Source organism: Rhinolophus sinicus, chromosome 16, assembly GCF_057876585.1.
Source record: "Rhinolophus sinicus isolate RSI-liver-muscle chromosome 16, RSI-T2T, whole genome shotgun sequence".
Classification (NCBI taxonomy): Eukaryota; Metazoa; Chordata; class Mammalia; order Chiroptera; family Rhinolophidae; genus Rhinolophus; species Rhinolophus sinicus.
The window spans coordinates 2,990,695-3,005,365 of NC_142516.1; the positions used below are offsets into that span (position 1 = coordinate 2,990,695).

General features: G+C 56.0%; 1 protein-coding gene across 1 annotated transcript in view; it reads left to right on the forward strand.

The window, feature by feature from the left end:
• The first annotated feature begins 692 nt into the window (after positions 1 to 692).
• Positions 693 to 14,671, forward strand: part of FAM163B (family with sequence similarity 163 member B) — a 28,751-nt gene continuing 14,772 nt past the window's right edge. The window contains exon 1 of the mRNA XM_019728957.3: positions 693 to 986. The gene's annotated coding sequence lies outside the window, so the exon portion shown is untranslated. The remainder of the gene's footprint in view (positions 987 to 14,671) is intronic.

A 14,671-nucleotide genomic window follows, 5' to 3' on the forward strand; every position in this document is an offset into this window, starting at 1 on the left:
GAAAACTTCTCCCTGGTACCCAGCGCGAATCTGCCTCGCTTTAACTTCCAGTCTTAACTCTGCGCTTTGGGGTCCCAAGGAAGCAGTCTGCTCCCTTCCCCATGGATGCCCTGAGAGACCCCCAAGGCAGCTGCCATGCCCTAAACCCCCACCAGCCCAGAGCAGAACAAGCACTGCCCTTTGTCTACTTGCTCTGTGGTTGCTAACAAGAGAATGGAAGCAAATGACGATAGAGGCGAGCATTTAGTAAGCACGCCTTGTGGGCCAGGCTCCTGGATGTCGTTGAATTTCGTTCTCAGACCAACCTTACAGGCTCTGCTACGGCCCATTTTGAAGGTGAGAACCAGAAACTCCTCGAGTGAGGGACTTGCCCCAAGGTCGCACTGTGGATAAGCAGCGGCAGCTTCAGCCTGACTCCAAATCCCAACGCTGTGGAATTGGGAGCGCCAGGGAAGCAGGCAAAGAGCAACCGGAGCCCCGCAGGGTTCTGGTGCGGTGGGGAGTCCCCAGGCGGGCGGGAGGTCGCGCAGCCTCAGCCCAGAGCGGACGAGTCGTCAGCACCAGGGACAGCTCCCGGGGCCTCTCCCCGCAGCCCCCGACGACGGCGCGCGCAGGGCCGCCGGCGCGCGCTCCCCGCCCGGCTCGGGCGCGCTGCTCCTCCCCGCCAGCGCGCGCGCCCCGCGCCCGGGACTAGGTTGGAGCCGCGCGCGTGCCGCTCGCAGGGAGCCATCCTGGCGGTCCCGAGCCGCGGCCGCAGCCGGAGCTAAGAGGCTCCCGCCTGGGCACGCAGTCGCCACGCGCCGGCCTCCGGGGCCTCTCCAGCGCCCGCTTTGCCCGCCTGCCCGGCCCCAGCAGGCACCGCAGCGGTGGCCTGGGTATGAGTGGCCGTTACTAGCTGCGCGCTGCCTCAGACGGACACCGGACCGCCCCGTCACGTGCGTCCAAGTCCTCGGCGGGCCGGGGCACCGCCGTTCCCATGGTTCAAGGTAAGGGCCCGAGCGGGCGCGCGAGTCACGGGGGTGAGGGCAGAGGTCGCAGGCGGGAAGCTCCGACTGGGTGCCCATCTCGTTTGGGGCGTCCACAGCAGCCTGTCCCGGCAGCGTTGCACTGAGAGGTGCCTGGCCAGCGTCACCCGTCCCATGTCCGGCCCCCTCAAAGTGCAGCCCTGTCAAGGAGGCTGTGGACAGAGACGCAGGTGAGCAGCGAGGGCCTGAGGGAGAGGCAGGGTCACCCATTGTGCCAAGGGAAATTGGGGAGGGAAAGTTTCAGAGAGGAGCCTGGCCCTCATTCTCTCTGCTGCCAGGAGCTGGGACCATTTACTGAGACTTGCCTTCTGCCAGACGCTGTGCTGGGCTCTGGACCTGCGTAATCACTCATGCAGTTGGCTGGATGCCCATGAGAAAGGGGGCATTGGCCCTACTTGACAGATGAGGAAACTGAGGCTTAGGGAAGTTTGGTCACTTGTCCAAGGTCACAGACGTAAGTGGTAGAGCTGGCCTCCGACACACCATCCTCTGCACCCACCACCCACCTTGTGCCCGCGTTTGTCTGTTTGAAATCTCTGCTTAAACGGGGAAGGGGAGCCCCAGACTGTCATTTGGATCTTCCCGCCGGAAGTGAAAAGACTCTCTAAACACCAAAAATCCAGGAGGGATATCCCGTCCACACTCCAGGCCCTGCCATCTCACCCCACTCGGCGTCCTGTAGTCCCAAGGCCAGGGACCACGTGGGCCCGAGAGGTCCTACCACCTCATGTCTCATGGCTGTTCCTGTGGCTCCAAGACGACACTCTCCAGGGGCAACTTCACTGACTTTTCTTAAGGATAAGGGAGCGTCCAGGAAGCCTTAGCCCCAGCAGTCCCCCCTTGATTGTTCCCCAGGAAGCTGGAGCTCAGGAAAGCCAGGAGGGTCGCCCTGCCAGCCTTCCCCTCAGCATTCCCCTCTGTCCAGGCCAGGCTCTTAGGGGTTTCAGGCCCAATGAGAACATCCAGCCCCAAGAAAGTTCAGGCTTGCTGGGAAATCATGCGTGCCCATCCTTCCGTCTTCCCTTCTCCCGGGGCCATTGAGGATGGAGTCTGTGACCAGGGCTTTTCTTACCTGCACAGGTGGGTGCAAGCAGCTTCTGGGCTGGGAGGAGGGGTTGACTTGAATCCTTTGCGCACTGTCTACAAGCTTTCTAAACTGCTGGGGTGCTGGAACTTGTGAAAAATCTCTCGCTCCTGAGTCTGGGCTCAGGCAACGTGGAGTTTTGTTCATGCTGCACTTGGCAGTGGTGTGTTGAGTACCTGCATGATGGGGTGGAAAAAACAGGGTGACCCTGTGCTCTGAGTCCTGCTGAGTTTCCATCTCCCCATCAACTGACTTTCCAACGGGGCTGACTGGTCCAGATTCACTTGGAAAGCTTGGAAATGGCCTCCTGAAGGGTTTGGGGGCCTGGGAAGGACCCACGGAATCTCCCAGCCTCAGTGACCCCAGATGCAGGGGGTCGGTGTGGGGAGCTATGGGAGGAGCAGCTGGCCTCCCTGAAGCACACTGACACTCTCTACTTGGAGCACTGGCACATGGAATTGTCACAGCTTCTCCATCCTTGTCTCTCCAGCAGGGAGGGGACGGCTTTGAGCCCCCAGACACACATTGCTTATGCCAGCACAATCGTGGGACGTGAGCAAGGGCACTCAGGGAAATGTAGGCACAGCTGAAGGAGCCAAGACTTATCCCAGTTCTGTCTGCCTTTCTGGGTGACCTTGGACAAGTCACTCTCCCTCTCTAGACCTGTCTCCCATCAGAGAAATGATGGGGTAGATCATGTTATGTCCCTGATGGGCCATTACTGCCCTGTTCATCTAAGCCCTGATGGAGGGGTGAGGCTGGGAGGAGCTGCAGTGTCAGGGCTGTGCAGAGCGGTTTTGAAATCTCAGGGCTGACCTGAGTCCAAGCCCCCAGTCTTGCCAACCCCACTCCCCACTCAGGCGATCACTCTGGTCTTGCATGTTTGGAGGCTGGCTCTCAATTGCAGATTCCTGGTGCTGGTCTGGGTGAGCCACTCAGCCTGGCTGGCCTGGAGGTTTCATGGCACTGGGACCCACTCCCGCCGAGAGGCCTCTGGGCTCCTGCCACGTGGGCCTGCTCCACAGAGTGATGGCAGCGGGATCCAGCAAGGAATAATTACAGCGCTCGGGAGGGGCCAGCGAGCGGGAGAGATTTATTACATCTCAGTAAATTACAGCTGACTCGAGGCTCTCCGGGCAGGAGGCGAGGCAGAGTGGCAGCCGGCCCTTGTCCTGTTCTCTGCGCAGCTCCGACCCTGCCACTCTCCCCGACAGAGCCAGTCCGCATCTGTGCGTCAGTAAAAAGGCAATTTGTGTAGGTGAGAGAGTGGGTTCCGGGCTCCCTTGGGCAAACCACTCGGACTCCTCATGTATAAAAATGGGCATACTTCTGCTTCCCCACAGGCACAGGGTGGGCAACTGAGAACGCCCAGCGTCTGTTCCCGGGGGCAGCTCCACTGAGGCCATGTGCCTGGGGCTTCTCAGCCTGGCTTTGCTGCTGCGCCTGGAGCTGGCTTTCCCTGTGGGGTCTCTGTCCCTTAGGATTTGCTTCGCAGGGGATTTGACAAGGTTGGCGTCTTCGGCGTTGCCAGCTCCTCTCCTTCCACTGCTGAGCAGAGAGGCTCCTGGGTACGGGTGCTCTTGTCCCCAGCCAGAGCCCTTCGTTCCTTTGGGACTAGGCCCCTTCCTGACTGGGCTCCAACTGGTGAAGCCTCGCACAGGCCTTACTGGGGCTGCCTGAGGATGGAGGGCACTGCAGGGGGAACCTAAGGGACCCAACCGGCCTGTCCTGGGGGAGAATGGGCTACGCAAGAGTCCAGAACGCGGGCTGAGCTTGGCTTCCAAGCCCGGCGTTGCTCCTTGCCAGCCATGGAAAACTGGGCCTTTGGCTCCTGGGCTGTGAAATAAGGACTGTGGCCCTCCCTGGGGGCCTTGGAGGATTAAATAACAACCTTGGTGAGGGCCCTGGGCCTGGGGTGGGGGGTTGTCAGATCAGTCAAGGCCTGTAAGCCCTGCCCAGCAGGTCAGCCAGATCTGGCCTTTAGAAAACATGCTCAGGCTGCAGTGTGGAGGGTGAGACTGGAGGCAGGGAGGCTGCTGTGTCCAGTGAGAAGTGGGCAGGAACCACTAAACAACTGAGGTCCCTACCTGTGGGGTGATGGGAGATGGCCCAGGACAGAACAAATACCGCTTCTCTGACACTCCTCCATGGAGCCCACACAGACGCCCTTCCTGGCCGGAGACAGGAACATGGCTGGACACGCAGGAAGGGCCAAGCATAAGCGGTGAGGATGCACCCGGGGAGGAGGTGGGCCTCAAGGAGAACTTTCTGTTCCTGCATCAACCAAGTGTCAGAACTGCCGATCTCACCGGACTAACGTGACTGCCTGTCATCTGAACAAGCTCCCGGCCCAGTTCGGGGGATTTTCATGGGAGTGAGCCCTGGCCGGGCCTGGCCAGTCCCCTGCACCACCGTACTTGGCTTTCCCAGGTGGCAGAGGTGGGAGAAGGGGGGGCCAGCTGGGAGGCCTAGGCAGATTCTGGTCAAGGCCTGCGGCACGGGTCCCAGAACAAGCCAGGCTCCCAGGACTGCGGCCTTGGCCACCATCTTCCCTAGCTGCTGAGGACAGGTCGGTAGTGTGGCCGAGTGGAATGAGAGCACAGCCTTTGGGGCCGTTCAGAGCCATGTCTAGGTCTAAGCTGTGTGTCCCCAGTGAAGTTACTTAGCTTCTCTGGGCCTCAGGTTTTTCATTCATGAAATGACAATAATACCATCCATCTCGTGGGATGTGCCAGCTTACTCCTCAGCTGGATGACTGGGGACGGGAGTCTGTGCACTGCTGAGCCTTAGAAAAAAAACCGCTCTCCCAGGCCAGGTCCGCCCCGGGGCTGGTGTTCCCTTCCTGGCTTAGCCACAGAGTGGCTTTGGGCCTGCCCCTGACAAGCAGGCACAGCCCACACTGTGGGACCACCCTGGCTTCCTGACTGCCACCTGCATCTCAGTGCTTGCCAGCCAGGTCCACGGTTTCTGTCTGCAAGAGCAGTGGCAAAGGTGGCCCGTCCTGGGTGACACTCCCAGGCTGGCCCTGCCTGGCAGCTGGCCTGGGTTCAGGCCCTGGGTCCCTGGTGAGTCGTCCTTTATTGTTATTTGCTATCTTTAGTTGCACAAATCATATGAGCTTAAGTTTGGAACAGAGCTACTCCAGGTGGGGTCTGCAGACTAGCACCCCTGACAAGTTGCTGGAAATGCAGGTTCTCAGGCCGCTGCCAGACCTGCTTTCACAAGCTCCCAAGTAATTCTTGTGCTCAGTGACGTTTGAGACACACTCTTCTAGAAAATACGCCCTACACCAAAGCAGGAAAACGGGTCTGCCTGCAGAAAGCTAGCAGACAGGGCTTTGTCTCCTTCGTACTACTAATATTTTTAATTCATACATATGAAATTTTAATATATAGTAAAAGGTTTTTGTAAATAAAATAAATGCATGCTTACTGTAAAAGAAAAGTCAAGCAATCCAGCTTTGTTTGTTGTTCACAAAGTGGAAACCCCGGTTTCCTGCTGTGCCCACCCCCTAGCACTGAGCTGTCAGTCATTTGTTACGTATGGGCCGCGCCAGCACCACCAGCCCTCTGCCTGTGTTCCTGCCTTGTCCTTTGATCAGCAGATTTTGCTGTCCCCCCACGTCAGTACCCATGCTCCCATTTGTTTACCTGACCCACGTTAGTAACCAGGCAGGTAGGTCAGCCTGGTTTTCAGGTATGCTGTGTGGCTTTCATAGATTTGTTCAATGGTGTGACCCCCACAGGGGGAAGAGGGGGCAGGGAGGGTGGACATGCGCTTGTGGATAGAATGCAAGGGCCATTCTCGGAGGATTGAAACACGGGTGCGAGGTGGCAAGTGTCCCAGATTTGGAGGAAGATAGATACGCCACGGGCAGTGACAGTCAGGGAAGGCTTCCTGGAGGTGGAGCTTGAGCTAAGCCCTGAAGGAAGAAGAGGGAGTGGAGAGGAGCAGGCATGGTGGAGAGATGGGGCATTTCTGCCACTGCTGAGATGTGGGCCACCGGTTGACTTTGGCTGATAACCCGTGGCCCCCTGAAGATGCCCCAACCATTGCCTCTCTGGTCTGTGAGGATGGGGAGAGACCCAGCAGGGCCTTCCCAGGGGTCTCATTGGCTTTGAGCTTCATTCTGTGCTGCGATTCGGGTTGGTTTCCCCATGTGTCGCCCCCACTCTCATCCTGTGGTCCCTCTGCCAGGCTTATAAAGGCTCACCCTGCCCCTGGTGCTGCAGACAAGCAAGGGACCCACTGCAGAGCCCCCACCCCGCCTGCTGGCCCTGTCTCGACTCGCCAGACGGGTCTGAAGTTCCTGCCAGCATATCCCCCTTGCGTTAGCTCCAGTTATTTTGCTAAGAATGATATGAGGCAGGAAATGAAAGGCTGGGGCTGTGGGGACGTGGGATAGGGGGAAGCATGGGACCCAGCGGCAAGGTCCCAGAGAAGGCCACCAGGACCACCATTAGCTCATCGGGGACATGTGTCCAGGGCCTCGCCTCACCATGTTGAAAATGTCTTGTTTGCACCGTTTTCCAAACTCTTCTACTTGGCGTTGGCAAGTGCCCTCTCCTTCGATACATTTGGGAACTTCTCTATGACAAAGCAAAGATGCTTGTTTGTCCTGTTCGAAGGCACGTGCACCATCCACATGCTTGTTCTCCTCAGGGGGACCTCCACCCCCGCCTGCCATGGCTCCTGGAGCCCAGCAGACCCACTGGCTTCAAGAAGGACCCACATCTAGGTCCCGAAACCACACATCTTCTCCTGTCAGGATCTGCCCTTAAACATTGCAAAACCAGCAATGGCTCTGAGAGGCCTGGGTCTGGGATATGATGACCCAATCCTGGTTTGAAGGACAGTGAAAAGAGTCTAATATTTCACCAGAAAAACAGCAGCTTGTCGCTAATTGTCAACCTGTGAGCTGCTGGTATTTACTTACCGGTATATAGAGTGTGTTTGGTGAAAACACTCATGATACAGAAGGCTCCTGGCTCAATGCAAACCCATTTACAAAATTAAAAATGTAGTCAACTTTAATTTTACCTTCATGGAACTTCCCACACGAGAATTCTTTCTAATTACTAAACATTTCTATTTTTATTTTATTTTATTATTATTTTGGTTTTACAACACGTTGTGTTGAATAATCACTTCTGGGGTTGATTTTGTCGCCACTGGCCTGTCCCTTGCTTTTTGCCATGTGCCCTTTGCTTCTCGGGTCATCTGTGTCGGCAAACCTGAGACGTGAGGGTAGGAGAGGGCAAGGTGGGCAGGAGGCACGGGGGCAGGCGGACAGGAGACCGGCCGGATGCTGTGAACAGGCACAAGGAACCCACAGCTCAGCCCGACTCAGACTCCTCCCAGCTGGTGAGCTTAGGCGTGTTCCTGAACCTCTCTGTGCCTTCATTTGCAGGACACACAGGACAGCTGTACCCTCCTGCAGGGTGAGGACTTGTCATCATCCAGGGATGACCAGATACCCAGTACTAGCATGGCAAGGGGAACCTGGTGCTAGAGTCTGGGCTCTCTGGGCACAGTGGGTGGCAGGGCCTGTGGGATGGCACCTGTGCTGGAACTCAGGGTCCCTGCAGCTGGCAGGCGATGTCCTGCTTAAAACCTGTCCCAGCTGAGGATAGGACCAGCTCCCTGGTGCTGCCCAGATTCCCCTGCCTGGAGCAGACCCTGCCCACCCCCACCCCAACCTCGTCCCTCGCCATGCCCCTGCAGGCAGGCTTCCTTCCCATTCTGGAACACTCCCAGAGCCTTCCTCCCCGCTGTCCTCCTGCCTCCTCTGCTTTCTGCCTCAAAGTTCTCTCCTGGCTATTGCCATTCAGGGACGCGTCCCTAACCCCATGCCACCTCTCTGGGAGGTCAGCCGCATGACACACTCTCAGGCCACTGTTAACGCTGGGCTCTGAGTCATCCCCACTGGTCTCCGTCTGCAGCCCAGGACGGAGTCCCTTGAGGACAGCACTTGTTGGTCCTGTTCAGCGCTGAGCCCCGCCTCCAGCCCCACCCCCAACCCCACCCCAAGCACTCAGGCAGGGCCACAGGGTAGATATTTGTCAGGGGGCTGGAAGTTTGTGTGCCGTTCTAAGGGCCAGCGTCTTCTGCCCGGGGGGTGTAGTGGCCTCAGCCAGCCTCTTCCTGGCGGAGACAACCCACAGTAAGAGCCACAAACGGTATCTGCTTTGCTATCCGGGTCTCTGTGCAAACATTCAGAACCTCCTCAGGAAGGAAGGAGCGTGCAGTGTTCAGAACAGGAAGTCAGCTGGCGTGGCAGGAGGACGGCCATTTGCACGGCGGTCAATGGGGGGCGGCAGGGTCTGTCCGGGCAGCGCCCGTCCTCTCCCAGCTGTAGGAATTTCATCATCGGAGGGCAGCTCCAGGGCTGGCGGTCTCCTTGGGCCAGGCCTCAGCTCTTGGCCAGGCCTCCGGACTTCCTGCTACCATCCTTCATTGACGAGACTACTGGTTTTGAAAAGATCATTTAATCTGCACGACGGGCCCTTTCAACAACACGCCTACACTCACTTAAAAATGGCTGAGTCCAATTTTTTTCAAGAAAAATTGATGTAAAACAAATGTCTCCAGGCGCGTCCTTGCTGCCGTCTGGGCCACCAAATACTGCTCAGGAGGGTAAGTCGCCCCCGAAGCTGACAGTCAGCGGCAGAGGCGGAGCCTGGCAGAGAGCGCAGAGGCGAGGGAAGAGGGCCCAGTGCCATTAGCAGCCCCCGTGCCCAGGGCAGGCCCGGCGGGCAATCGAGCTCCATCAACTATGTCAGATGAATGAAAGAAATGTGCGTGAGCGAGGGGTGAGGGCTGGACTAGTGGTTGACAGCTGCCCTTTGAGGCCTCTGCCCCCAGGATGGTGCGTGCACAGGCAGGTGGGGCCCCCCTTGGGGTCCTCGTGGTTTGTACTTGGGAGAGACCTTGGGGTGACTCCAGGAAGGAGCAGAAAGCCTGGAATTTGGCTGAGAGCCAGGTGTGGTACACCCTCCTGCCTTCCCAGGGGAAAACTCGGGATCCCACCACTCGGGTTGACGGTTGTGACTGAATTGTGATTTCAAGAGGAAACAGTTCCATTAGTGTTTCATTGAGCAGGTGATTAGACCATTGTGGGGACAGAGTCCCAGAGAGCAGTTTCCAGGCTCTCAGCCTTACATGGAAAGGTGCTGGCTCAGGTAGTAGATGGCCGTCAGCTCTGATTAGTTGGCCATCAGCTGTTACCGGTTAGCCATTAGCCACTGATGTAACTGCCGTGGCTGAGCTAGCAAGTGCGGATTAGTTAGCAAGTGGGGCTGGTTGGCAGAGAGTGGGCGGGCGGCAGGTTGCGGATCATGTGGCTCCTGCTCCCTGTGTCCCCGACCCAGCCACCGGCGAGAATATAGTGGTCTGACTCCCCTATCTATGGCTCCGTGGGTGTTCCTTTTCGGCCTCATCATATCTGGTGTTCTTATGCAGGGAGCGGGAGCTGAGACCCCGCATGAGTCCCCGCATGATAACCATTTACATCCAAAGTGCCTTCCAGACCTAAGAGAAGAGATTTGGGGGAGTCTTAGATTCTAAGCAATCATCGTTGGGATGTTCTTTGGGGCTGAGGTTCTGGGAGTCCATGGTCCCACCACCCTAGCTGGACCTCTGCTCCACAAGCTCCATGGGTTCTCGGGCTGCCGGCCCATCCTTTCACCCTCTGCCCCCCCAACCCTACCCCCACTACAGACCTACCTAAAAGCCCCAGAGCAGAAGCTGGACCTGCTTTAAATGAGCTGCCCTGACCTCAGGCTGTTTGACTTACCTTTGCCCCTGCTCACCTGCTCTTCATTCACCATCAGCAACACACACACACACACTCACGCTCGTGTGCACACACACATACACACAGCTCTCTGCCTGAATTCAACAAAGCGGGGCTGGTCCTGACCCACCTCCATCCGCCCTGGGCTGTCTCCAGCTGGGGCAGGAATTCAGGGCGTCCCAGTTTGTGCTGGGCAGCCTGAGGAGGTGACACAGACAGAAGTCCTGGAGACTGGACAAGGTGACCACCAGCCAGGATTTTCACTTCACCGACCTGCTATTTCCTGGTGAACCCAGCCCCTGGTCCTCGGTGCCCACCTGTGAATAAGACTCCTGTCTCCCTAACTCACTCTGGGGAGATGCTATACCTGAAAACTCAGCTTATAGTAGACAGTTGTAAAGACACTGGTGTTATTCTAAATAGCCATTGAAATCACGCCTGGGGGACAGTCGGGAGGGGCAGCTGACATTTCTTGCTGTCTCACTCCTTCCTTTCTTGTTTTCCTCCCTCCCTCTAGTCCAGTAGCCAGACGCCTTGTTCCTGGGCAGAAAGTGCCCTAATCTCGTGGGTTAAGGAGAGCCCCACCTCCTCACCTCAGCACACGCAGCTTACATCTATAGCCATGGAAACTGCCCGTTACCTTGCAAACAGCTAAAATATAGGCAGTTTTTGGTTTGTTGTTTTTAAAAACATTACATGGATTTCTCTTTTCCTTTCACATTCCTGTGGGGTTAGGTGAGGTGAGTACAGATGCAAGGTTGTCATGAGGACCATGCCTTCCACTCCCAGTCCCTGTGTGCATTCTGCAGGGCCTGGGTCCAAGAAGTTGGGGTTCCCGGTGGGGAAAGCCCCTGAAGGGCCACTGTCCACTCCACCTGGGCCTCCCCCAAGACAAGCTGGACTCCACCCAGGCCCCCATGGGCACAGTACTTCTCAGCTGGCTCCCCAGCCCACTGCTGAGCTTGGGCCACTGGGGACCCAAACCCAAGGAGAAAATAAGAATGTGCCAGGGACAGCTCCAAGCAGCGTACCTGGCAAAGAGCTGAGCTGCCCTCCAGGACTTTATAGCCAAGAAGGGGAAACAATAAGGCTGCTTTTTTAATTCACCTTAATTTTGGAAAGATTTTTTTGCTGGATAGAAAATTCTAGGTTGGTGTAGTTTTCAGTACTTTAAAAATGCTGCCCCACTGTCCCCTGGCTTTCATTGTTTCCAACACAAAGTCTGCTGTCATTCTTACCTTGGTTCCTCTGCATGTCAGGTGCCCTTTTTTCTGTTTTTGGGTTGTTGTTTTTTTCCTTTCATCACTGGTTTTAAACAATTTGATGATAATGTTCCTTGGTGTTGTTTTCTTCATTTGTGTGTGTGTGTGTGTGTGTGTGTGTGTGTGTGTGTGTGTGTTTGTGGTTCGTTGAATGTTTTGGACCCGTGGGTCTATATTTTTCATCCAATTTGGAAAATTTTCAGCCAGTATTTCGTCTACACAGTTTTTCTGCATCCCTCTTTCTTTGGGGGTTCCAATTACACCTATATTAGGCCACTTGAAGTTTCCCACATCCCACTGAAGTTCTATTTACTTATTTATGTTTTCTTGTTTCATTTTAAGTCATTTCTGTTGCCGTCTTTAATTAAGTTCATTTATCTCTTATTCTTCAATACCTGATTTGATATTAATCTCACCCAGTGTATTTTTCATCTTGGACATTGTCGCTTTTTTATCTCTAGAAATTTCATTTGGTTCTTTTTAACATCTTCTATGTTTCTCCTGAATTTTTCCTCTAGTGTTTGGAACATGTGGACGACAGTTATAATAACTATTTTAATGTCCTTGTCTCCTAATTCTGTCATCTGTGCCATTTCTGGGTTAGTTTCAATGGAATAATTTTTTTTTTTCTTTGTTAGGGATTGTGCGTTTCTGCTCCTTTGCATGCCAAGTAACTTTCTACTGAATGCCAGACGTTGTGAATTTCACCTGCTGGGTGCTGGACCCCTGTACATATTCGTGGGCTTTGTTCCGGCACACAGTTGTCATTTGGAAACAGTCGATTCTTTCAGCTCTAGCTGTTGGGATTTGTTAGGCCAAACCACAGCAGCGCTCAGAGTACTCTCCCCAGTGCTCCACGAGTGATGAGTGGAGCAGGAATTACTCCTGAACCTGTGTGAACTTCGAGTATTGCTCCCTAGAATGCTTCCCAGTGGCTCTTTCTCTGACCTCAGGTAGACTCCGTGTGCATCCACAGGTGAGGACAAACAATCTGGAAAGCGTTTCAGGAAGGAAGGGGCACCAAGCTGCAGCAGGTGCGGAGACCAGGACCTGGGCTCCGTGAAGGCTGTTCAGGTGCAAACAGACTCTGCTGTGCAGCCATGTCTCCGCTGACCTCACTGTGCCCTTTGCTCCTCCTGCTCTTATGTCTAGTCCTGGGGCCCACCTTTTCCTCCCTGTGCCCGGGCCTTTGCATATATTGTTTTCTCTGTGCTCTGCTCTTTCCCATTCTCCCCTTCTTGTCCTTCAGGTCTCAGAATCCAGGTCAGTCTCTCAAGGTCACCTTTCCCAGCTGCCATCCCCGCACAAGCACCCTGCATGGTCCCTCCTTATGCCCCATCTGTGTTCCCCCCCAAGACTGAAACCTGCAAAGGCAGGGACGCAGAGCAGAACCTGGGATGCAGTAGGACTCAGTGAATATTTGCTGTAGAATTGTTGATAAATTATAAATGCCATGTGCACAATACGGACAATGAGTGCTCCTAGAGCCCAGAAGAGGGAGCTGTGTCCAGAGGCTGGGGATCAGGAAAGGCTTGCTCAAGGAGCATGCCATTCTGATAGCCAGGGATTTCAATAAGCAAAACTGGGAGGGAGTTCATGATCCATAGAATGCCACCAGCAAAGGCCCAGAGGCAAGACAAGGAAAAGTGTGTGGTTAGGAGGCCTGGGGACAAACCTCTTAGCCAGACCTGTTTGCAGAGCATTGCAGGCATAGTAAATGCAAGGCTGGAACAGTGAATCAGGCACAAGTGTGGAGGGCTGGGAACATCGGCGAGTCCCAGGCCTCGATCAGGAGTCATGCTCAGAGCTGCGTTCCGGAGGGATGCTTGGGTGGAGGGACACTTGGGTGGACCGCTGGGCGGCGATGGGGAGAACCATGCCTCTGCGTGTGCTGACATGAACAGGAAAATACACTGCAGCACAGTCTGCACGGAATGATCGTGTTTTGTTAAAAAATAATTGCAATAACACCTGTTACCACACTCATAGAAAGAGCCCCCAGCTCTCCAGCCCCCATCCCACCCAGAACGGTTCACCACTCATCTCTTTAGAGACTCGTACTGAGCGCCTTGGGCTGGTGACAGCGGGCGGGCATGGCCAAATGGGCCCTGCCGCAGAGCTCACAGCCTGAGAGAAGGGACATCACGGACTTCCAGATGGAAATACCAAGGAGAGAGGTCAGTGAGGCTCCGTCATCTCCAGATGTGCGCGGCGTTTACGGCTTTCGGCCAGCAGTGTGCATCTGGCCTGCCAGCAGTCCTGGTCCCTGAGGGCTAGGGGGGCCCATTCATTGCTATGTCCTCAGTGCAGCACAGAGCTTGGCACCCTGCTGGCATCAGTAGATGCTTCTGTAAAGGGGGATGGGGGAGTGGAAAGGATGGCTGGAGACTGGTATGAACATCCTGTTTTAAAGATGAAGGGACCAACGCCCATGGAGGCCCTGATATGAAGGGGAGCAGCCTGGATTCATACCCAAGTTGGTCTGACTCCCAGGCAGACCAGGGCTGGCATGAGCATGGGCTGCCTGGAGGAGGAGGCATCGGAGCTCCTTAGCAGAGGTGTGGGAGGGGGCAGACACAGGCACGGCACCGCAGGGAGACCCAGGTGGCCAGGCTGGTAAGGGCACTTGAAGGGCCTTGGGGGCTGTGGGGGCAGAGCCCCAGAAAGTAGTTTACAGGCTCTCGGCCTCACGTGGAGGGGTGCTGGCTCGGGTAGTAGATGGCCATCAGCTGGGGCTGGTTGGCCTTCAGCTGTAGCCATTGAGCCATTAGCCACTAATATAACTGCTGCGGCTACGAAGGAGAGCCGAGGAGAGTGGAGGAGAGTGAAAGAGAATCGTCGGTGGGTTGCAGACAAAACGGACAGCAGGTCGCACGTCCAGTGAACCCAGCCTCCAGTGAGACCGTAGTGGTATGACTCCCCTACCTATGGCTCCATGGGTGTTCCTTTTTGGCCTCACCATATCCTGCGTTCTTGTATGGGGAGCGGGAGCAGAGACCCCGCAGGCCTCCCTGCACGACAGGGGCAGACTAGGATGCCCTGAGAACGGGGCCCCACCCTTCTGGGAGCCCTGCCTGCTGCAGACCCAGGCCTGCAAGGCAGAGTGAGGCCATCAGAACTGGTGCCTCACTCAGGATGCTGGGAGATTTACTTTCTGAAAGGTGACCAGAGTCCTCTTTCCACCTGGCCCCGCAGGTCATGTGTTCAGGGTGCTGCTCTGTAAGCCCCGGGACACCCAGGGGCCCCCGATACCTTGGGGTCAGAGTTCCCGGCCACACTGCCTGTGGGGGTCGTGTGTCTCCCGTGTTTCCGCAGGGCTCTCTGGACCCCCACTGCTGTTCCTGGGGTGCTTCTGGGCATGGGATTGGACCGCCCCTCTGTATTAGTCCTTCTCTCTCCCACTCCTCATCTCGGGTTGGGGTGGGGGTCCCTAGCCCAGGCATGACTCCAACAGATCTCCAGCTATCAGGAGGGGGCTCATGAGGGGACGGTCCCAGACCACAGG